Source organism: Maylandia zebra, linkage group LG22, assembly GCF_041146795.1.
Source record: "Maylandia zebra isolate NMK-2024a linkage group LG22, Mzebra_GT3a, whole genome shotgun sequence".
Taxonomy (NCBI): domain Eukaryota; kingdom Metazoa; phylum Chordata; class Actinopteri; order Cichliformes; family Cichlidae; genus Maylandia; species Maylandia zebra.
The window spans coordinates 17,662,180-17,686,628 of record NC_135187.1 but is presented as its reverse complement, the minus strand read 5'-3'; the positions used below and the strand labels follow the sequence as shown (position 1 = coordinate 17,686,628).

At 46.3% G+C, this 24,449-nt stretch overlaps 1 protein-coding gene across 4 annotated transcripts in view; it reads right to left on the bottom strand.

Annotated features, from left to right (window-relative positions):
* Positions 1 to 24,449, bottom strand: part of pag1 (phosphoprotein membrane anchor with glycosphingolipid microdomains 1) — a 67,850-nt gene that overhangs the window by 27,491 nt on the left and 15,910 nt on the right. For 3 of the 4 annotated variants that reach the window (XM_076878950.1, XM_004549204.3, XM_004549207.3), the window contains exon 2: positions 19,835 to 19,871. The exons of the other annotated variant lie outside the window; for it this stretch is intronic. The gene's annotated coding sequence lies outside the window, so the exon portion shown is untranslated. The remainder of the gene's footprint in view (positions 1 to 19,834; positions 19,872 to 24,449) is intronic. 4 annotated transcript variants of the gene reach the window in all.

Sequence of the window (24,449 nt, the reverse complement as noted above, 5' to 3'; positions counted from 1 at the left end):
CAACTCCCCGACAGGATGCAGTGCAACAAGGGACCCTGCCCCTGACTGAGACAATGCAATTAAATGCACGCACACATGCACAGAAACGCCTGCAGGTGCTGCAGGATCTGCTTACTCAAATCCATCACTGCAACTGAAGAAACCGTCAAGTTTCAGTTCAGGAAAGTGAGTGTGTGTGTGTGTGTGTGTGTGTGTGTGTGTGTGTGTGTGTGTGTGTGTGTGTGTGTGTGTGCGTGCGTGCGTGCAATCCAGGCCTCGCACAGTCTAACTCACTGATCGCTGCATACACCCGCATGAGCCAAAGCAATGGTGCGTCCCCATGAAAACAGGTGCTTGCGATCAAGAGACATAAGAGTGTTGCCATGGCAACACCAGCCATCCTAAGGGTTAATGGTTTTAGTCTGAGAAATTGATCTATCCTCCCTAAATGGGGAAATTGAAACTGCATAATTTAGCAAGGCTGCCTCATTTTCTCTCTCTCATATTACAAATTTGCGTGCGTGCGTGTGTATTTGTTATAGATTCACCCACAAGATGACGACCCTCCTTCTTACAAGCTGCAGTAACTATATCTGCTGGCGGTAGCATTCACAATCATTTCCCACCGGGGACATGTAAGTGAAATATGAAGCATGTAAACGTTTTGTAATGATCCAAAGAGATTAAAGGAAATGCACAAAGGTGCAAAACCAACCAATCTTACATCGTCTAAGTCCACAGGGTTACATTTACACATGTATCTTCTTTTTTAACTTTCTTATACAGAATCTTAAGAAAAAAGGGGGCTAATTTTAACAGTTCACTGCCAACTCCCTTCTTCCTGAATCCCAAACAGCTGCAGGGCTACAGAAACAGCAACATGTGTCTTAAGCTTTCACCAGAAATGACACATCTTCTCTCTCCCAAAGCTTTTCCCTGACCTGTCCTGACCTCGTGGAGCCACTGCAGTACACAGAGGCTCTGGGCATATGTGCGAGGATTGTGTAAACATGCGTGCGCGTCTGTAAAATCTGCCTCCACTTAATGTCACACTACCCCATGGGAAAAGCCACATTTCCTGCCTTCCTGTGCCAGTTTTCCGTGGTGACCCCAAAGTCTTTTTAGAGGCCCAGGGAGATTTCTTTCAAACGCACTCGGAAATGCAGCTGAACCAGAAGCTGCCGGGCTCTAATTGGATGGGCAATAAGCATTGATTTGATTGCCTGGCTGGATAACCTCTGGCATTCTGGGAGCTAACAAAACATGTTTTCTTTGCGGCAAAGGGAAGATCTCAGGTTCACAAACTGTATCCTGAGCAAAATTCACACATTTTTGCCATCAGAGGTAGACTATCCTCCCCTTCTTCTTACTTTATCTGCTCCTTTATCTTCTTCTTCTCCTTTTCTTGCCAAAGCCCCAGGCAGCTGCTCTGCATGTAAATCATTAGGACTTGAGTCCGTGAGCGTTTGTTCAATTAACCTCAACAATGTTTGTCTGTGTGCAGCACGGAAAACACAAACTATTAAAAGAATATTCACTCACAAATACTGCAAGCATCTCGATTTCACTTCTGCTTCGTTTCCTCCCTTTCCTTCCCTTCTTTCCTCCTCATGGTGAACAGCTTTCTCGACCTCGCTCAGTTGCCTCCTCCTACTTGCGATTAATCTTTAGCTTTCCACTGTTTTTCTCTCACACACACACACTCCCTCCGCTGAAAAGCAGAAGTGTACTCTTGCTGTCAAAAACATCACCTATCTACAACATATACTGTAACTGTCTGCTGCCCTAAACTCCCCTCTGAATGTGACAAACGCGTGCTTGTGGTTTTTTTGCTTCTCTGCAGGAAAAAGCAAACTGAAATTTCAAGAAGCAAGCTACGATCTGCACCACAAGCCTCCACGCGCGCCTCGACAAAGCAACTTTTATTATCCCCGCTCGGGCATTAAAGACGTCTGCCGTTGTTTCAAATTGATTAGCTCGGTGTCGGCGGCGCTGCGCGCCTAATAATAAGATGCTGAAGCACAAAAACAACTTTAGTAATTGTGCAGCCGACCAGCTTACAGCAATTAAACAAACCAGCCGGGCGTGTCATCCAAATATGTAAATGGAGGCATGCTGCCTTTAATGAAAAGAAAAAAAGGAGATGGATTGTTTTAACGATTTCAGGGATTGTCACTCACATCGTAAGTGACCTTCTTGGCAAACACTGACGGTGGGCTGGAGGGGCAGAAGGAGGGTGGGGGGATTGAACTCTGGGAATTTGAGGAGGGACAGCCTGGATGTGGGCTGTAAAGTGTGCCTGTTTTTGTGTGTGCAAACATGTGCCGTGGCTTGTTTTGACTCCTGCTCCCGGCCCAGAAATTAGGAAATCAGATTTATTCAACTCCGAACGACCACATGCATAAAATTTCTCCATCACTGTCATCCCCAGATGAAGATTATCACCGGGGGCGAGCGAGGAGTAGATATGACCGCATCATTATTCAGTGGCATTGGCCCTTTATGTGTTGAATAGCTGCCAAGATAAAGGGATTATCAGGGTGGATGGAATAGGATGAAGGGTGCTCTGTGTGTGTGTGTGTGTGTGTGTGTGTGTGTGTGTGTGTGTGTGGGGGGGGGGGGGAAATCCACTGAGGTAATTCATTCTAAAAGCTGCTAATGATATGCAACAGATGCCTGTTCTCGCTCCGGCGAACGTGCACACACACAAACCCATGCACATTTATCACACTGAGGTGACACATGGACAACCCAGACGCACACTTTCACTGTCAGAGATGCGAGCAGCCACAGATGTAATTCTTTCTTCTTCAAAGCCTTGAAACCACCCTCCGAAGCTGCCGCTGCTTCTGCTCTGAAAATTGCCACATGCCACTTCATTTATCTCCCCTTGTGACACCAACCCTTTTGGACAAAAGACACAGGCCAAAAAAAGGATTAACGGAGGTGTGCGCCTGCGACTGAAATGGAAATGTGATCCATCTTTACGAGGCTCGGACAACAGCAGGGGCGGGTTTATTAGATGACCCAGACGGTGCCATTGGTGGTGGTGGGGTGGGTCTGAGCCTCTCGAAAGGCTTCTATAACACATTGGGGCTTAAGTAGAAAGTCTGCTTTGCTAATTGGTGTACGTGTGCGCTTTGAAAGGAGTACTAGGAGGCGTGCTGTCATGGCCTCTGACCTTTAAGAGCAACACATTTTTCAGACATGCTTTAACAGGCTGGTAATTTTCACACAAATGCACGTACGAGCCTTATCCAACCCTTTCCGGCTCTGCTGGTTTTACCCCCTCTTCCACATCCCATGTTTTGTCTTTTTCCCCCCCAGTTTCCTGCCATTTATATCCCTGCTCTTGTCCAATCTCAGTCCCATTTGTCAACCCTGGCTTTTAACAATCTGCAGTTAAACCTTTTCGGCTGCACTTTCAGAAGCCTCGTCCCTCTTTGGAGCTCGCCATCGCATATTCAACACGTCTTCTAGCTGGACCATAAAGATATGGTAAAATATGGAAGCCTGCAGGAACTCAAAGGGCACATCTACAATCAGGAGCAGCCGGCAGGTGGGGAGTGGGGGGTGGAAACAAATGGCAACCCCCATCCTACCCCCCATGCCAAACAGGGGGGTAGGATGCTGCAAGACGTGGCAACCTTCAGACGGCTATCTTCAGATTTCTGGTTAAATTCAAGCAGCACACGCCTGAGCAACACACGAAGATTGCAACAGCACAGATGAAGCTCTGCCTTCACCGTTTTCACAATTCCATTTGATTTCTCATTTCACAGACCAGAGGTTATTCCATTTTTCATAGCGGTGAGCGGAGAGGGGACTTCCAAACAGAGAGTAGGAAAATCAAAAGCAGATATGGAGAGAATATGCACAAAATTATTGTTTTTGTTAACAAAGTCTATATTTTTTGACTTTTGGGAAATATGCTTATTCACTTGTGACTCTTGAGTCTTTATGGTAAACATACACTTTCAACCTGACACTGCCGGAGGTTTCTTCCTGTTAAAAGGAAGTTCTTCCTTTCCATTGTCGCCAAAGTGCTTACCTTACAATATTAAATGGCCTGTATTTATATAGCGCTTTTACTAGTCCCTAAGGACCCCAAAGCGCTTTACATATCCAGTCATCCACCCATTGGTGATGGCAGCTACATTGTAGCCACAGCCACCCTGGGGCGCACTGACAGAGGCGAGGCTGCCGGACACTGGCGCCACCAGGCCCTCTGACCACCACCAGTAGGCAACGGGTGAAGTGTCTTGCCCAAGGACACAAGGACCGAGACTGTCCGAGCTGGGGCTCGAACCAGCAACCTTGCGATTACAAGGCGAACTCCCAACTCTTGAGCCACGATCGTCCCACAAGCCACGATCGCCCCACCTTGAGACAACTGCTGTTGTGAAATCTGTTTGTAATTCAGTCAAAAGACTGAGACACAGCTACCTGCTGAGCGTTTAACATGATGCCGCTTGTCTACGAACCGGTTGAGGAGATGATGATGACAGGGTGTTTGTAGGCCCCGTGAAGCTCTTTAATACACTACTCACAATGAAACTTTATAAAATATGCACAGTGTAATCAAAACAGGAACCTTTGTTGAGACTTTGAGGTTTTAAAACACTTTTACTTACCAATATTTCTAACCTAGGTAGCTGCAGCAGGCTGCCTGCAGCCTCCAGCAGAGACTTAATTATGCTCTGAACGTAACAGGCACAACTGAAGCCAAAAACTGCATAATCCCACTGCTGAACCCTGTGTCGTCAACACACTATTGCTCAGCTACATGAACTAGAGGGCCAAAGCGTGTATAATAAATATGTAACATGGTAGAATATTTATTTACAAAGCAGCAGTGGCTGCCACAGCCCTTCTCAAATCAGTTAGTGGGGGCGGCTCTGTGTGTCCCCAGGGAGGGCTGAAAACCAAATGAACCAGCTGAATGTGCATCAGAGCAGTAAACAGGATGCCGGCTGGTGGCAGAAAATCTGCTGTCAGTCACACACACACACACACACACACACACACACACACACACACACACACACACACACACACACACACACAAAGCCACACTCGGGAATTTAGACTCAAAAAATACACCGAAAATGGTCACGCACACAGAGTCATTGGAATAGAGATGAACCAATTAGCAAGTGGCAGACATCAGCGTGACAGAACGAGGTGGAGGCAGAGAGGAGTGAGTGATGAGAAAGAATATATTAGAGCGCGCTCAGTGTGCGGGCAGCCGGCCGAGAGGAAAATGCAAGTGAGGCACCTTCACACTCTGACACTTTCAAGGAAGCTGAGGTGGCCAGTGGCAAATCCACCCTGCCGCAGTGGGTGGATAATGTGGCAAGATGTGATGTGAGCAGAGAGCAGGACACACACAGAGGTGACACTCACTGATATTATTCACAGACGTGTACGGACATAGAAAGGTGAAACGTGGAGGAAAAACCTGTTTTATACCATCAGAACTGCTTAGTGGAGGGTCCCTAGCTTACAAAACTACACCTCCCACACCTTTCTTACTTTGCCTCAGGGCGGTGCTTCATATAGGAATGCAGAGCCTGCAGACTTTAAGTCAAATCAGGCCGTATAAACTGTACCTTAACTCGAAATCACGGCAGTATCTGTTTAGGGAGGCCAACAAATTTTGATGATAATTATTATGGAGAAAAAAGAATATTAAATGTATGTTTTTAGCACGGTGATGCAGACACCTTCTTGCCTCACAGGAAGAAGATCCTGTGAGGCCGGTTTCTCTATGCTTGTGTGGGTTGTCTCCACGTACTCTAGCAGTCCAAAGAGATGCACGGGTCAGGTTAATTGTCTGCTGAGTGTCAGCATGAATGGTTGTCTGTCCTTCCAGGGTCTACCCTGCCTTTAGTCCTATGACAGCTGGGAACGTTTCCGTCCACCTGCAACTTGACTTGAATATGAAGATGGATGGATATTTTTATACCAAATGAAGCACTTATTGTTTATCTACTCAGCTGTGATAGTTTTCTGCCACAGGTGCTCAGAATGATCTAAAAAACAAAGCCAAAGGTGGGGCTTAACGGACACCATTTTTTCTGAGGGGCAGTTACACATTACATCTTTTATTTATGTAGTGATGTATCCAGGTTTCTCCTGGTATGTGGAACGGAAAATGACTTGACTAGTTCTTTCTTTTAGAGGACGTGTGGATGTTTTATCACTAAGCTGATGTTGATTTTTAGCACACCTGACATGTTCACCAGGTAATATTCCCTAATTGATGGATGATCGAATGCTACCTGAAGTAAACGTTTGTAAAATTGTGTGTGGGTGATAATATGAAAATTGTTTTGTACCTGATAAAGGTGAGCTAGTCTGAAGCTTTGTGACTCAATAAAATAGTGGTAAGTGGGAGAATGTGCAGAAGTTAAAGTTCTAAGACTTGTGCAAACTCCTCTGCGCGCACAGACGTCAGAATGCACACTCCTCTCGAGTGCCCCTTAAAATCAAGAGCCCTTACAATACAGCGTTTGTAAACGACCTCTCAACGCTCCTGACCGCCAACTCATATTAGACCATTAGCAGTGCCCTGGAGACTTAACACACTGCACAACAGAACCACTCTACATCGCCCTGACCCCACCAGTGCTGCTGATGGAGATTTTATTTCTTGTTGACATCACCCGGGGTGAAACGCGTAATACATACGACACGGTATGGTGCTAAAGCTTTATGACTTCCTGAGTGTCTAGCAGTTATTGTAAGCCAGACTATCAGGACAGACAGGATGCTTAGTGTAGCTCTGAAGGTTTTCCCAAAGGAGGAAGTCAATTAAAGAAAAGCCAACACGATCTCCTTAAAGAGAAGCTGAGTGAACGAAAGCATCTCTTGGATTTCTTTATCTCCTGCAGACTTTAAAAACAAAAGACCCTAAATACCATGAAAATGCAATTCAAAAGAAAGCATGCGATCTGAAGATTAAGAGGGAGATAGAAAAGGCACCCAGTCTGCCGTAAGCTGACGCAGCAAGGAGCACAAAATCATCTCTTGAGGAGGAATTAACAGCGTGAACAAGGCCATAGACGAGATTGCAGATAAGCTGCTTTGGGTACAAAAATGACATTTGCAATCCCCTGACTTCCTACAACAAATTTGTTGTGTAATACTTTCCTAGAAGCCTCCATTAGTAGACCGAGCATGGAAGGATGACAAATCAAGAACTTTAATTCCAAATGTCATTTTTAAATAAACCCCTATGCTACAAATAAACACCACATTCCCAGAATTCAGTTAAAGAGTCCATCGGGATGTGCGCTCGGTTGTGTGTAAGTAGGGCTTCACTTTCCAAATGTTTTCCAGAGAGACCTCTGAGAATATCACAGACGCCAATGCCTTCCCAGGCGCTCCAGCACAGGATCCGAAGAAACAGAGAGAGGGATTCCCGTGAGGAATGCCTGGAATGTAAACAGGCCACCCACGCAAAATGAAATCACACATCCTTTTCTCTGCATCAGAGGCCGTGAGATGACGGCCTCAGCTGGAAAAAGATGCCCCAGAGAGCAGTGCAGTTTGTCCTTCTGGTTTACCCCTTTCATCCGCACACATCCCTCCAAAAAAGAAAAAAAAATCCCATGAGAGGCTCCAGGAATGCAAATGCATGCTGGGAAATGTGTCGACCTTCATCCTTTCATTGCAGCAAACACCCTCTGTGCAAAGTGTTGCAGAGTTATGGTCTTAGAAGAAGAGCTCTCGTAATCTCGCCTACACACAAACTATATACACACAAGAGGCAGCTGTAATTAGAGTGTAGTGGTCAGCCGTCAAAATTTGAAGCTTTCTTTATGAACCCTCCCTGGTTTTAACACCTTCTCAGCCATATGACACCGCTGCTGTTATTAGTCCTATGGCCCACATAACCACCTGCTCCAGAAATGACTTTCTGGGTCGCCGGGGGATTACTGTAGGGCTAATGCAGCAGCACACCAGCAGTCCTGGGGGCCACAAATGGGTCAAATACTGCTTGCTTCATTTCAACAGCATCATAAACAATAAAACGTGCAACAGTGACACTCAGAGCTCCTTCCTTTGAGACCTGAAATCCACCAGGGGGCTCTGTGCAATTAATTAGTAGGAGCGAATGTAGGCAAGCGAAAGTAAACAGTGGCTAATTTCCTGTGTTTTAACTGCTCGTGGCCTTGCTCGGTGGCTATTCCTGCTGTTTAGCCGAGTGGCGTTAGCCACCGCCCCGCCCCCCGTGCATGTGGCCGCGACAGTTATTGTTCTGCTGCAAGGCCGCTAACAAACAGCCAGCTGGAGCCCGTGTTGTTGTGGCTAAATGAGCCACAACTGCCTTTAAAAAAAATCCACAACAACCCGGCAAGCGTTTGAAGTCGCCCGCCTGCGAAAGGGTGGATTCCTTATTGTTTAAAACTGGAGATTCCTTCTTTAGCAAGGAGGGAAACCATGTTTTCATTTCAGCTTTCATGTCCTTTTTATAGAGTGTTTTGTCTGCTATGAAAGTGCTGACACATTTGTTTTTAAAAAGAAAAAAAAACCTCAGGGGTGAGGAACAAGGAACAACATCTGAGGAAATACAAAAGGCGGAGACGATCGCATGAAGGCAGGGAAAGTAAAACCTATTTTTAACTTTAAACAGTTCATCTGGAGTGGAAAAACATGGCAGACTTACAGTGTGTAATGTTTAAGGTTTACTTAAAAGCTCCCTTTTCACTGGTTCCTATTTAGCACTAATTAAAAGGAGACTGGAGAAGTAAGCAACACGATAAAACAACACACATCCTATGGTAATAAAGGCCTTTACTGCATGGTCATCGAGGACCATTAAATTATCCAGCCTGCATTAGTAAAAGCGTCCAGCTGAGAGGCCTTTCATGTCAAGCTCTCTTAAGGTAAAAGAAGTTAGAACAGATGTCTGGAGTTATTCCAAAAGGCCACCAGCTGATCTTCAAAGATGAACTGACTACTGAGCTGCTGAGCACCTCAATCTATAACGCCCCTCGAAGGAAAGTGTAGACTTTAAAGCTGCAAGAAAAACACTGGATGCTTTACACACTTAGAAAAACACAAGTGAACACAGACAAACTGTTACGGCCGGGACCGTTTCAGACGAGTGACAGGACTCAAACGCAAGACGCCGAACAGCTCGTAAATATATTTTAAGAATAATGTTTAATGTGCACACAAAATATTCATAAACAAAAGGTGAGCGTAGACGTTAACTAAATAATGATCTGGTCCGGGTCCGGGGATTGGACTGGAAAGCAAGTCACAAAAGGTCCAGGAAAAGGTCGGGGTCACTGTAACAGAATGCAAATGTTCAAAACATAGATAAGGAGGAATATGAATATGTTGTTTGGCTCAAAATCCTCCTTCGTACTGTGTACTTGCCAACGGAGGTCGGAGATGACATGGAGGGGGAGTAATCCGGGTGTGTAAATCCAAAAACTCCTGGCGTGGAGGCAGAGAGGCAGGTAGGTAGTTTTGGTGGTAGCCTGAGGGACTGCCAGAAGGTCCAGCATCCAAGTAGAAGCTCTTCGCCAGGGGTTTAACAGTTAGGTGTAGCTGAAAAAGGGAGGCGCACAAAAAACAAACATACAGTGAAGCAAAGGTGATTCACAAAAAAACACGTAAGGAAATTATGGTGGTGGCCTGCACTGACTGATGTTTAGCAGAGAATCTGGCGAAGAGAGATTGAGAACGCTGGCCTTATGAGTCCCCCGGCTAATTACCCACAGATGTCAACGATCAGCAAAAACACTGAGGCCCCTCCCAGGGGTGGAGACGCCGGCTCGTAGGGAGACACACTGGCACACACCCGGACCATGACAGTACCCCCCCCTCAAGGGACGCCACCCGGCGGCCGACCAGCACCCGCCCCACGACGTGACCTAAGAAAATCAGAAACCATCACAGAGTCAAGCATCAAAGAACGAGGAACCCAAGAACGCTCCTCCGGCCCATAACCCTCCCAGTCCACCAAAAACTGCAGCCCCCTACCCCGCCGCCGCACATCCAGAATGCGCCGGACAGAAAACGCAGGATGCCCGTCAATGAGCCGGGCGGGAGGCGGGGGCACCGGAGGCGGGCACAGATGACTAGACACCACCGGCTTCACCTGAGAAACGTGAAAGACCGGGTGAACCCTCAAGGCAGCAGGCAAACGGAGCTTGACAGCCGAAGGGCTGAGGACCCTGTCCACAGAATAGGGGCCGATGTAACGAGGAGACAACTTGCGGGAGGATGCCCTGAGAGGGATGTCTTTCGCAGCGAGCCACACCTTCTGTCCAGGTGAGTAAACAGGCGCAGGAGACCGGCGACGGTCGGCACAGCTACGTTGGCGAGCCACAGCTCGCAACAGCGCCTCCCGCGTACGAGACCAGACCCGACGGCAGCGCTGTAGATGATGCTGGACCGAGGGGACAGCAAGATCAGCCTCCTCCACCGGAAACAGGGGCGGCTGATAACCCAAAGAGGCCTCAAACGGTGACAACCCAGTAGCAGACGAAACCAAGGAGTTGTGGGCATATTCCACCCACGGCAGATACGAGGCCCAAGTCGCAGGGTTATGACAGGTCACACAGCGGAGCGCGGCCTCCAGCTCCTGATTCAAACGTTCCGTCTGGCCGTTCGTCTGAGGATGGTAACCAGAGCTCAGACAAGGCCTGGCCCCCAAAGCAGCGCAAAAAGAACCCCAAACCTGGGACGAGAACTGCGGACCCCTGTCCGAAACTATTTCCACAGGAATGCCATGAAGCCGAAAAACATGGTCCAACAACAACGTAGACGTCTCAGCCGCAGTGGGCAACTTCTCCAAAGCGACGAAATGAGCAGCCTTAGAAAACCGATCCACGACCGAGAGAATAGTGGTCTTCCCAGCCGAAACCGGGAGTCCCGTAACAAAATCCAGGGCGATGTGGGACCAAGGGCGATGAGGCGTAGACAACGGCTGCAACAGCCCAGCAGGACGGTGAGTACGCGACTTACACCTGGCACACACAGGGCACGCAGCCACATACTCCCGAACATCTTTATCCAGAGTGGCCCACCAAAAATGTCTCTTAACCATAGAAGTCGTCCTGCCCCTGCCCGGGTGACACGCAAACCTCGAAGCGTGCACCCATTCCAGTACCTTGGAGCGAGCAGCCGCGGGAACAAAACGCCGGTTAGGCGGTCCCGTGCCCGGATCCGGTTCCGTCCGGAGGCCCCGGTCGATGGCGTCCTCCACCTCCCAGGTAATAGCTCCCACCGTACAGCCGGCCGGAAGAATGGTGGAAAACTCCGCCGGACCCGTGTCAGAGTCAAACTGCCGAGAGAGGGCATCCGGTTTGGTGTTTCTGGAACCCGGGCGATAGGAAATGGAAAAGTTAAAACGTGCGAAAAACAGCGACCAACGAGCTTGACGTGCATTCAACCTCTTCGCACCGCGTAGGTACGTCAAGTTCTTATGATCCGTCCACACCAGGAACGGTAGCGCCGCGCCTTCCAGATGATGACGCCACTCCTCCAACGCCAACTTAACAGCAAGCAGCTCCCGGTCCCCCACATCATAGTTCCGTTCCGCTGGTGAAAGCCGCCGAGAGAAAAAGGCGCACGGCCGCAGCTTAGAGGAGGGGCCGGCACGTTGTGAAAGCACAGCCCCCACCCCCACATCAGAAGCATCCACCTCCACAATAAAAGCCTTAGACGGATCGGGTTGAGCGAGGATGGGCGCAGTAGAAAACAGATGTTTCAGCTCCGTGAATGCGCTGTCAGCTTCGGCGGACCAGCCGAACGGAAGCTTCGTAGAGGTAAGGCGTGTAAGCGGAGCCGCCACTAGACTGTAGTTCCTTATAAACCGACGATAGAAATTCGCAAATCCCAAAAACCCCTGGAGTTGCTTGCGAGTAGAAGGCACAGGCCAGTCAGTGACCGCCTTCACCTTAGCCGGATCCGTCTTCACCTGCCCCCCTGCCAAGATGTATCCCAGGAAAGAGACCGATGTCAAATGAAACTCACATTTCTCAGCCTTGGCATACAGTCTGTTTTCCAAGAGGCGTTGAAGGACAGCACGGACATGTGAATGATGCTCAGCCAAAGACTTAGAAAAAATAAGAATGTCATCTAAATAGACGAACACAAAACGGTCGAGGAAATCCCGCAGGACGTCATTTATTAGGGCCTGAAACACCGCTGGAGCGTTCGTTAAACCGAAAGGCATAACGAGATACTCGAAATGACCCAGGGGGGTGTTAAACGCAGTCTTCCACTCGTCTCCCTGACGGACTCGCACCAAATGATAAGCATTGCGAAGATCTAACTTAGTGAACACCGTGGCACCCTGTAGCGATTCAACAGCGGAGCTAATGAGTGGCAAGGGATACTTATTTTTAACAGTGACGTCATTCAAGCCCCTGAAATCAATACACGGCCGAAGAGACCCATCCTTCTTGTCTACAAAAAAAAACCCCGCCGCCACGGGGGACGAAGACGGACGGATTAACCCAGCCGCTAATGAATCCCTAATATACTCCTCCATCGCAGCACGTTCAGGCCTAGAGATACTATATAACCGGCTCTTGGGCAGGGACGCTCCGGGGAGCAAATCAATCGCACAGTCATAAGGGCGATGGGGCGGTAGGGACTGCGCTTTGATCTTACTGAACACCTCCCGCAAATCATGATACTCAGGCGGCACCCCTGAGAGATCGGGGACATATTCGTCAGTCCCCGTAGCCTCCCCCGGGCCGGGAAAACGGGCGGAAGTCAGACAATTGGAGTGGCAAAAAGGGCTCCAGCTGACAACCCTTTGCCCCTCCCAATCCAAGTGCGGATTGTGTAAGCACAGCCAGGGATAACCCAAAGTGAGCGGAGTATCAGGTGAATCGAGGACAAAAAAGGTGAGTTTTTCCCTATGATTCCCCGAAGTGCACAGTGACACTGGACCAGTGCGAAAAGAAATTTTAGTGAAAACCTGGTTATTAAGCGCTCTAACTGGAATGGGCGGCTCAAGGCGCACGAGCGGAACGCCTAATCGTTCAGCGAGATCGAGACTGATTAAATTCTGTTCAGAACCAGAATCTAATAAGGCTGTGCACGAATGAGTACTCTGTAGCATCTCCAAGGTGACAGGGAGTTGTAAACGGGGTTTCTGACCAGAATTCGAACCGCCCACCCGTATCCCCGATTCTACCGGCGGGCGACACCTTTTCCCTCCTTCGGGCATGCAGCAATCAAGTGTTCCAGCGAGCCACAGTAAAAACAGGCATGAGCCCGACGCCGCCGCTCCCTCTCCTCCGGTGTCAACCGTGACCGGCCAATCTGCATAGGCTCCGGCTCGGGATCAGTGACGTAAGCCGAGGCGACAAACTCATGCGAGTCCACAGTCGGAGGCGGCGACGGTGACGTACCCGGAAACGAGCGCGGTAAACGGCGCTGGGATTTGTAGTTCCTGTCCCTCTCCCTGTCACGCAACCTGTTGTCAATGCGAAGGGAGAGGGACGCCAGTTCCTCAAAAGATTTTGGCTCATCACGGGAGGCAAGCTGGTCTTTCATACCCTCGTTCAATGCCCGGAAAAACACCCCACGCAGAGCGTCGTCAGGCCAACCGGTTTCGGCGGCAGCAGTACGAAAATCAATCAAAAAATCAGCAACCCTCTGACGGCCCTGGCGAAGATCCAGCAGCCTCTGCGCAGAACTACCCTCAGAAATGGGGTGCGCAAACGTTTTCTGGAATTCCCCCAAAAACACCTCATAAGAACAGGTTAACAAAGGATTCTTCGATAGATACGCCTCCGCCCATTTAAGTGCACGATTACGCAGTTTACCCACCAAATAAGATATCTTATTAGAATCCGCAACAAATGTGCGCGGAGAACGACCGAAAACAAGGTCAACCTGAAGCAAAAACCCGCTACAACTCCCTGGATCCCCTGAGAATGGTTCGGGCTCCGGGGACGTAGCATCACGGAAAGCTGATGTAGGTGGAGATGCAACGGCAACAGGTTGAGGCAGAGGAGCTGGTGTACCGGAGTCTTGGCCCGCGGGGCCCGAGGCGGAACCAGCAGCAGTAGAAATATCAGTTTGTAGAGCCTGGAGGGTCTCCAGTATTTTACTTTGACCATCTCTAAGAGTCTGCTGCTGGGCTAACAGGAACTGAATAGATTGTTCATGACTTCCTAATATCGCCCCCTGCCTCTGAATGGCTGACCGTTCCGCGTCTGCTGAGTCCATAACTGCTGGCCAGATTCTACTGTTACGGCCGGGACCGTTTCAGACGAGTGACAGGACTCAAACGCAAGACGCCGAACAGCTCGTAAATATATTTTAAGAATAATGTTTAATGTGCACACAAAATATTCATAAACAAAAGGTGAGCGTAGACGTTAACTAAATAATGATCTGGTCCGGGTCCGGGGATTGGACTGGAAAGCAAGTCACAAAAGGTCCAGGAAAAGGTCGGGGTCACTGTAACAGAATGCAAATGTTCAAAACATAGATAAGGAGGAATATGAATATGTTGTTTGGCTCAAAATCCTCCTTCGTACTGTGTACTTGCCAACGGAGGTCGGAGATGACATGGAGGGGGAGTAATCCGGGTGTGTAAATCCAAAAACTCCTGGCGTGGAGGCAGAGAGGCAGGTAGGTAGTTTTGGTGGTAGCCTGAGGGACTGCCAGAAGGTCCAGCATCCAAGTAGAAGCTCTTCGCCAGGGGTTTAACAGTTAGGTGTAGCTGAAAAAGGGAGGCGCACAAAAAACAAACATACAGTGAAGCAAAGGTGATTCACAAAAAAACACGTAAGGAAATTATGGTGGTGGCCTGCACTGACTGATGTTTAGCAGAGAATCTGGCGAAGAGAGATTGAGAACGCTGGCCTTATGAGTCCCCCGGCTAATTACCCACAGATGTCAACGATCAGCAAAAACACTGAGGCCCCTCCCAGGGGTGGAGACGCCGGCTCGTAGGGAGACACACTGGCACACACCCGGACCATGACACAAACTCGTGATGACTGAATAACTGGTTGACACATTGAGCTGTTGGTCCACATGATGGTTTGGTAATGAGCTCCGTGGCCTGATTCGGAGATTTAGTGACTGGAGCGTGACACCGTTTCTGAGGGAATGTGGATTTTATTGATTTTGAAGTTTGAAGTCAAAGCAAAGACGAGGAAGTCCTCGAGTGGAAACTGATGTGTGACATATGTTACAACCTGGACTCGAACACGCAAGAAAATGAGATTCATTAAACCAGTGACCCACGAAGAGGCGCCGCCGGAGATGCAACTGCACTCACTAGTCCATGAGCCACCCGTCTTACTGTTGACTGTCATTAAACTTTCATGGGTTTTTCCCCATTTTAATCTTTTTAAAATGATTTCTTATGAGCTATTTGGTGTTATCTTAATGTGGTTATTATATCTTTCTATTTTTAAACTTGTGCTTTCTGTTCTGTATGTTTTTATAATGTTACTCCATCTACATCGACTCCTTTTTAAATGTGCTGTTTGAATAAAAGTGACTACCATTAAATACTGAATATGCTATCTGCAAGTGTTATTCTCAGCTTTAATGGCTAAACATCTGTCAGCGTCTAGCCTTACACAGACTAAATTATTGAACTGAACTGGAAAAATAATAATAGGTAATGACAATAATGCAATTAGTTACAGTCCTTTAAACAACGGAAAAAATCCACAATGGACATTAAGAATGAATGCAAAAGAAAAAAAGTGCAGTTGGTACTTTAGAACATTAATGTTTTCAATATACCAATATACTCGTTCTTTATATTTGGAGAGAAATACGAGTGAGGTGGAGTGATTTATTGAAACGTGCAAACATACGGAGTTTGTACAATTTTAACAACTCTCTTTGGCTTCCTGAAGGACTTTTAAAGATCTTTTTTTGATGTTGGCTAACTTTTGTTTCATTTTCTATCAAAATGATCCCACGCTGCTTCAATAATCTCGAGGTCCGGGCTCTGGGGAGGTCAATCCCACTGTGCATTTTTTTCTACCTAGGTATGCTTTTAATGCACAGGCAGTGTGTTTGGGATCATTGTCATGCTGAAAAATTAAGCTGTTGCCAATCAGACATTGTTCCAGCCCCAAACCATGACAGCCTCCACCGTGTTTTACAGTTTCAGACCTCTTCCGTACACACAGATGGTGATCTTCAGTCCAGTTCTTGTAATTTGGAATACCGGTTTTCCTTCTTTAAGAATTGCTTCTTGACAGCCACCCTTCCACTGAGACTATTTCAGATAAACTAAATGTCCAGATCTCACAGGGATGTCAGATACTGTTGATCTGCCTAGATAGTTTTTTTAAAGCCTGACACTTCTTCTTTTGTCCTCCACTTCTCCAGTTTTTTAAGGACACACTGTGCCGAGAATTCAGAATATCACTCTGAAAGTCACCGTGTTGGTGCAAAGAATTCTCTTTTCTATCTGTCAAACTGTGGATCTTTATCATTTTCATAGATTCAACTAAAGGAATAGGAACATAGTGTGTTTCGTGACAGGCTGCTAATAACAAGGTGACTAAAGATACTATTTAAAATTGGTTCTTTGGTAAATTGTCTGTGACGTGTAGACATTACACCAGCTCTTTGAGGCAGGTGCCTTCGCTATTCATAGGTCAGAAGACTTTTGCATAGTATTGTGTGTTATGTGAAAAAATCTTCATCAGTTAAACATAGTATGACACATTTAAGTCTCCTAAGATTTATATATGAAACAAAAACATTCACAATTGGATGGAAGGAAAAATTCTCCTCCGCAGGGATCAGCTGAGTGATGTAATCAAGTACTACACCCCGTGTGCAGTCACATATGTGTGAACATGCACGCTGCATAACAAACAACCAGGGATCAAGAATAGCTTGTTAACATCCCATCTTATGTTCAGAGGTCGAAAAAAACAACACTCTCCCCGGGTCTTATTATCGCCTGGCACGCTGCCTTGCACCAAAGCAGCGTTTCCCAATAACAGGCTATAAAAATGACAATGCGCATCGACGGCCTCAGAGACACTCGGGGAGACACTCCAGAGGATATAAAGCAACTTTGAAGTGTGACGCTGTGGCGCATGAGAGATGACACATCCACAAGCGCGTACATGCTCCCGCAGATGCAATACATATCGATAATCCCAGACGACTGGCTGGCTTTGTACGTCAGCGGCGTGTGTCTGGGGCGTGTGTGTTTATGTCTAAGTGCGGGGTTGGCCGCATGACAAATCTGCAAAGAGCAGAACGTATGAACGTCGTGAGAGTTACAGGTCACTAGAAGAGCATTAGCATAATCCTATGATAAGTCACGAGTAACTACATAGTAATTATGTAATTATTAGAAGGTTTAAACCTATGTTTAGCCACAATATGACGTGCATTCAATTATCTGTCATGTGCAAACACAGGCAGCTTGGTCAGTATCTGTGAGGCTTACCTAAGTAAACAACTCTCTATGCAGGGTTTATCTCCAGGACAAAACATTAAATGCTGCTAACATTTGGTGTAATCAAAAGAAGGCTTTCATGAAGCAACACTCATGTTGTGTAGTAAAGGCTTTTGTGTTGTTTGTGTCTGTCACCAGGTAGACTGTGACTAAAGAGGTACCAGTTGCTTTGAATGCCGCAGGAACGAGTCACTGACTGCAACTGAGCAATGAAGTTTCGCTGGCTCTCTAAATCACAGATACACACACAATATAGAAGCAAAGTTATGTGTGTACGCGTGGGGTGTGTGTGTGTGTGTGTTGGTCATCCTGCTCATTCGTTGTAATTCTCCCATAATCCTTTACTCTGCAAAATGACACAGCTGCCAGACATATCCTCTTTGCTGGCGCCTCAAACCTCCACTTCTTTCCTCTCTCTCCCACTCTCTTTATATGACACACACACACACACACACACACTGTGACACACACGTATTTTACAACCATCAACCATGCACAGAGATTATCTTGACGATTACATGATCAACATCATGTTAACTCGTGCACTTTACAGTAAAAGCATGACACAACTATTTCTGTGATTCGCAGCGCACAAAGACGTGCCTCCGTCACCATGACAACACTATTCCTGGAAACAAACAGGATCTCCATTCCCGATGCATTTATGATTCCTCGTCTGCTAATTGTTAAAAGAAAAGGCACCAGTTGGGGAAGGATGATAAAACAGCGCGCTGGCTTCCTGTTTGTGAGGACAGAACACACCCTGTTTACACAGCGAGCGCACAAAACTGCTTCCTAATCCCCCACATGGCTCGGTGCTGGACTCGGTTGGTGGAGTGGGTTTTTGAGAAGCACCTGCTGGGGACTTATCAGCTCAGTTTAGAGGAGTTTAAAAAAATAATCTCACCTGATTTTGAAATCGGGTTGCATCACGCTCAAAAGGAGACAATTCTACAAGATGTCGAAATAATGGTGCAACACACACGTACTTTAAGAAATCTTTAAGATGATCCTAGCAGAGGGAGAAAAGCAGCATCTTATGTGCTGATGAAAAAGAAAACTGTGGTGCAACAGCTTGCAGCTTAGCAATGAGCAAAAAAGCAGAAGGTTGAAGCTAAATGAAAGGTGCTAGAGAAATGCGGTCAGCCTATTCTAACCTAGTCTATTTAGAAGGGAGAATTTAGCTTCTGTATTACATATATGTCTCTAGCAGCATTGCTAAGTAGCAGTAGTTAACGATATGAGCCTCAGGGGCTAGAATGGCAACGGCTGTACTTCCATCTCAGCTGACTAACGCACCGGTAGGCCCTGTGGTAGTTTCAGATCTCATTCTCGTTGTAGGCTCTCCATCTCGATCTCAGTGGCTGCTTTGAAAGTGATGATGTTATAATAATCACAATCGACTGAATTTTAATTTCTTGTGACACCCTGATAAATATAGGAGCAGTTTGAGATGTTTTAGACTTGCGCAGAAATGGATAATCAAAGCCAAAACAAAACAAAACAAAAAAAGAAATCCAAAGAAAATGTAACTACCAAAGGTCCTGGACCCGATTTATCGCACTGAAAGTGCTGGTGGCTAAAGTGACCTTAAAATCCTAAAAGCCCAGCACAAGAAAGCTTCTTAGTTTGTATGACGTGGTCAGAAAAGCGATCCTATCGCTGCTTTTCACCTGGCAAAATTAATTTACAGCCTCTCTGATATAAGACAAAAGGGAACATATCAAACAAAAAGAGCAGACCAGAGATGTGGAGCACCCCACATGCCGCGCTGGCACTTTGGTGATGCCAGTCTGTCCATCTATTCCCTAGCAACCCTGTAACCCGGGGCGACAGGGCCTCCGCAACAAACAGACAGACCAGAACTCCGCTTGCTTGTTGCCAAGAGGCTGATAATGCAGAACTTTTCAGATCTGCATACAACCACACACAATAGGAACACAAAGACAGGAACCTCCAGCATATACATACAATATTACCATCATACTTCATCTATTCGCACTTGCATGCAATCACACACAGTGTAAAGCAGGAATAGAGACATTATACATAAGCGATATGCTGCTTAGCAGCATAGCACGTTTTTCCTGGCTTAATACATCCACAATATTAATGATGATGGCATTTGTTAAGTTGAATTGATAGAGACAGAGACATGCTCATGTCACGCATTCTGGTTTGAATTATTAAAGCTGTCAAACTTTGCACATCCACACATAAAAAAACATTTTTGGGGAAAACTTTTTGCAGGAAAGAGTCTAATGTCTCCGTCTCTGAGCATTCACACAGATTCTTTGCCTGCACCGTGTGGGAAGGGTGGAGGTAGGGAGGTAGAGGGGTTAGCGAGAAGTCTGCTAATTGGCAGGGCTTACCATTCTTCGAATGACTGAGTAACTGAAACAGTTAATATCCTACCTCAAGAGAGAAATGGATGAGTCTCGTCATTCATCACCTGTAAAACAAAAACAAGAGAAGACCGTGTTTGAGAGTCAACGCACACGTCTGCCGGTAACATAATAAGGAAAAATAACCCCAGAATATGCAGAGAGCTCAGGAAAAGAGCAAGCACACTGTGTGATTCACGCAGGGATTCAACATCCACTCGAATGGCCTCCTCGCAAATTCTTGTTGATCGAATCTGAGCATGCTCGGTTGACAACGTCAAGTTAGGGAAGCACGAGGGGGATAACCCTGCTATAGAGGATAATGTGTTATATGCTCGCTTCCAGCCCTTAGTGGATGCAACATAACAGGAGCAGGGGGGAGAAAGTGCTGAAAAAGCTCCCGTGTGAGGCGGCAGCGCAGACATCAGAGCAAATGGGATGTGAAGTTTCTGGAACAGCGTCTGTATTGTTGGGGGAACACAGCAGGGGGGTTAAGCTCATGCAGCTTCTGTTTACTGACAGAATATAGGAAAGCACAGCGCTCACCTGCACCTATTAACTGATATTGCGTCGCAAGCACCCGTATCCAGCACAACTACAGAGCTTACAGATATTCTGCCATTAAGACTGAAAGAACTGTGTGTGTAACAAGTATTGCAGAGTCATTAATAGTGTTCCTTTCACTGTTACAGCCTGTTTAATGAGAGGCCACAACCACGCTGTCTGAGTGATTAGTTACTGTGGCGGCTGACGGCCAGCACTTGTCTTTGTATGCTCAAAATATTTGGAGGGAAAAGGAGGTCTAACTGCGCGCCACGTACCTTCAATCATTCCAATACCAGCTTCTAGTCTACTTCCAGCCCCCTTTATATCGTCTAGAATGCTATAAAAACAAAACATTTACAGGAATTCAAAATCAAAGAGTAACCTACACCCACAGGCACAGAGCGAATATGTGTTCAGAAGCCAAACCCTACTAGCGTTGTTATTTTATGAGGTATTGTGTAGATGACAAGAGTCTAAAAATAACCTTCATAACGTGGCTGAAAAGAAGCTAATGTCCCAGCTTCATTTGTTGCTCTGAGTCAGGCTTTTAAATTCCCAGTTAATGACCTGTTTTTGAGCTCTTGAGTTTCTCTTTCTCTCTCTGTCTCATATACCGTGTACATGTACATACCCATACATATACATACATATATATAGCATATTTATAATGATGTGTATAGGATCAATGATGGAAAGTGACTAATTATAGTGTGAATCGTCCCGTCCTGCGTCTCTCCTGCTGAAGGAGCCACCGCAGCTTGCTCTTTATCGAAACCGACATAGCTGCTTTAAAAAACAAAACAGACCATGTCACATTCTTTCTTACTGGTAGTGACAGGTTAGGAGGAAACAAATCTCTGAACATTTATTTAAATCTGACAAACAATGCAGAAGCTGAACACAATGGCATGAAGGGAATGAAGGGAGGATGTAAATAAAATAGCTGTAGGGGCAGATTAGTAAGCAGATTATTTTAGTGACCTTTGCGGTCAAACGGCAACACGATACTCTCTGTAACTTTTAGAGATGATGACATGGAGAGAGGTGAATTAAAGTATTAATGCCTAGAGATCACCGGTTTCTTGGTAAAATTTATATTCCCCAACCGGTTGGTGAGTGGTTGCTGGAGGTTGATGGCAGCTGCTGTGAAATTTATTGCATAAGTCCAAATCACACAGGTCTAGAGAGAAGTCAATGACTCCCTGGCAACACCTGGTTGCTAGGGGAAAATGAATCTTCCCCAACCAGTTTGCAAGTGATTAATGAAGGTTACTGTCAGTTACGGTAAAGAGGTATGTGGTGCTGCACTGATAACCTCCCTGTGATTGCATTGGTTGCAAGCAGACTGCTGCAGTCACTTATTGCTAGAATGGAAGATGCAAACACTGAAAACTAGCTAAGTGGCTGCGGAACTTGAAGTTTTGAATGCAAATTGGAAACATTAAACGTTCATCTTCAAAGTAAAAGCTGTGCCTTTTGTAACATTGTTGTAGTTGCTGAGTTTTTGCTGACAAGCCTCCATCTTACACACAAATTAAGGGGAACTGCAGCACTGTGGAGGTGGTAAATCATAAGGAGGTTTTTTGGGTGCAGTGCCTTCTTTGTGATCAGTATCACCCAGCGTTAGCCTGCAACCTCCAGCAACCACTCTCCAACTGGTTGGGGAATACAAATTTTCCTTAGCAACCACAGGTTCCCAAGAGGTTGCCAACGGTTCTCTAAGCCTGTGTGACTGAAACCTAAAGTAAAATCCTGAATAAATAAGCGGAGAAACACAACAAATGCAGAAGCATCCACATCCATAAATTGTAATATCTTACATAAAAAATAAAATGCTGTTACTCATTTCACTAATTTGTGCTTTCCTTGTGTCCCCTGCCCTTAGTATGCTCTGTTAAAGGATGTCTAAATTGCTAAAATGCATCTGGAGCACAGAATACAGCAAGCCTGTATTACTACACAGAGTTTTTACGTTCAGCTCATAAAAGAGGCGTGGCACACAGCTGGGACATCCGAACTGATTGGAGGACTGCTCTTTGAACAACTATTAGCGTTTTTAAGGTAGTCAAACTTTCTGCTCTTCACGACACGTGTGTGTCACACTAATTAAATGGTAAATGGTTTGTATTTGTATAGCGCTTTTACTAGTCCCTAAGGACCCCAAAGCACTTTACACAACCAGTCATCCACCCATTCACATACTGGTGATGGCAAGCTACGTTGTAGCCACAGCCACCCTGGGGCGCACTGACATCATCATCTGCCTTGACTCTTCTATCCACAGGTTTCTGCCGGACACTGGCGCCACCAGGCCCTCTGAGGCAACGGGTGAAGTGTCTTGCCCAAGGACACAACGACCAAGACTGTCCAAGCCGGGGCTCGAACCGGCAACCTTCCGATTACAAGGCGAACTCCCAACTCTTGAGCCACGATCGCCCCATAATTAAGTGTGACCCTGAGTACAAAACATAAAAAATGTCTTAAACACTTTTACACCTGAGATCATAAATCGATGTCGCTGTGTCAAACTACACAACTACAAAACAAGTCTGTCTCATCATCTGTCTCGATTCTTCTATCCACAGGTTTCTGTCTTACTCTAGGGTCTCTCATGAGTCAAGGAAAGGAATTGAGAAAGTGCAATTTGGGAAATGAGAAAAGGTTCAGATGGCAGGAGAAAAAGGTCAAAGTAAGTTCAATGCGGGGGCACAAATGGAGAGTTTCAGTCACCAGAGCTTTCCAGATGGCTTCAACGGGAGTAAAGATTGGTCTCAGAAAGACATCGTGGTCAACGGCACACAGTAAATGACCGTGATTCTTGTGCACTATTACAGGTCGGCATCAGATGTGATCACACTGTCAGCAGTAACAACAACAACTTCAACAACTAGACAAAGAGGGTCATTTTTATTGCACATTACAAAGACGACTGCACATTTGAGAGCTCAGTAGGGGAAACACCATAAATACTGATATGGAAAAAAAGGTGATATGATCAGATAAGTTGTACTTTATGGTATTCACAACAAATGGGTGAATGGAAGTGTGGTGTACACCCAAAAATTAGGACAGGCCTGAATGCTTGACCTTTACATCTGGTGGCTTTGATACCCTGTAGGCGCATTTAGCTGGTTTGTTTCATATCACTGCAAACTATGCTGAGCTGTGCCGAGTGCTCACCTTTAAACTCGGTTAAACCTTTCTATCCTTGCTGGACTGGTTTCTTCCAGCATAACAATCATGCACAGTCATCTTCACTAGATATCAACCGAACTGAACCTGAGGGAGGTTTTGAATCCAAGGTGTTAGACAGCACTTTAGCACCTTACGAGGAAATGTTCATTGAAATAATGGTATTTTATTACTCCAGAGACTTGCAGAACCAACGAAAAGACACAAGCAGACTACACAAAAGTAAGGTAAGGTTGATGACTAAAAGGATAGGATAGTATAAACCAAAGGATGTAACGTTGTACAAAAAGGAATATCGATCACATAAAGAGACCTGTCTCTGACCCAGAGTCGGCACGCCCCCCTTTTTCAGCAGAAAAGGAATTTTCCCAAGTGAAGAGAAGTGACAGGTTTCGTATCTGTACCAGCGCTGTGCTAGTCTGGTGTGGGGAAGAGAAACAAATTACCCATCGACCGGTCGAACTCTGCATAGTGACCAAATAATAATGAGATGGTAGATACAAGCAGTGAAAATGAGCTTCTTCTGCAGGGTAGCTGGACTCACCCTTAACAACAGATTGAGAAGTTTTATCAAGCCAAAGTGAGTAGACCAGCAGCTCCTTCACACTAAAAGGAGCCAGTTGATGTGGTTCAGGCATCTACATAAGCCTAGAAGGCCTCAAAGCAGACCCAGGAAACACTGGAGACACTAAAACTCTCAGGAACGCTGTGGTATTCCTGGATTTCTCTGCCTAGACTGCTGTCCTGACAACCTGGATGGACGGACATGGATGGATGGATGGATGGATGGATGGAGGGATTGAACTCCTATTATATTCCAGTCTGATCAAAAGTTGAGGTTCAACCGGGTCATGTACAGTTCTGGTACTTGCTTTGTTCTGTCTACCAGTTTTTCACCACCAGCTCCT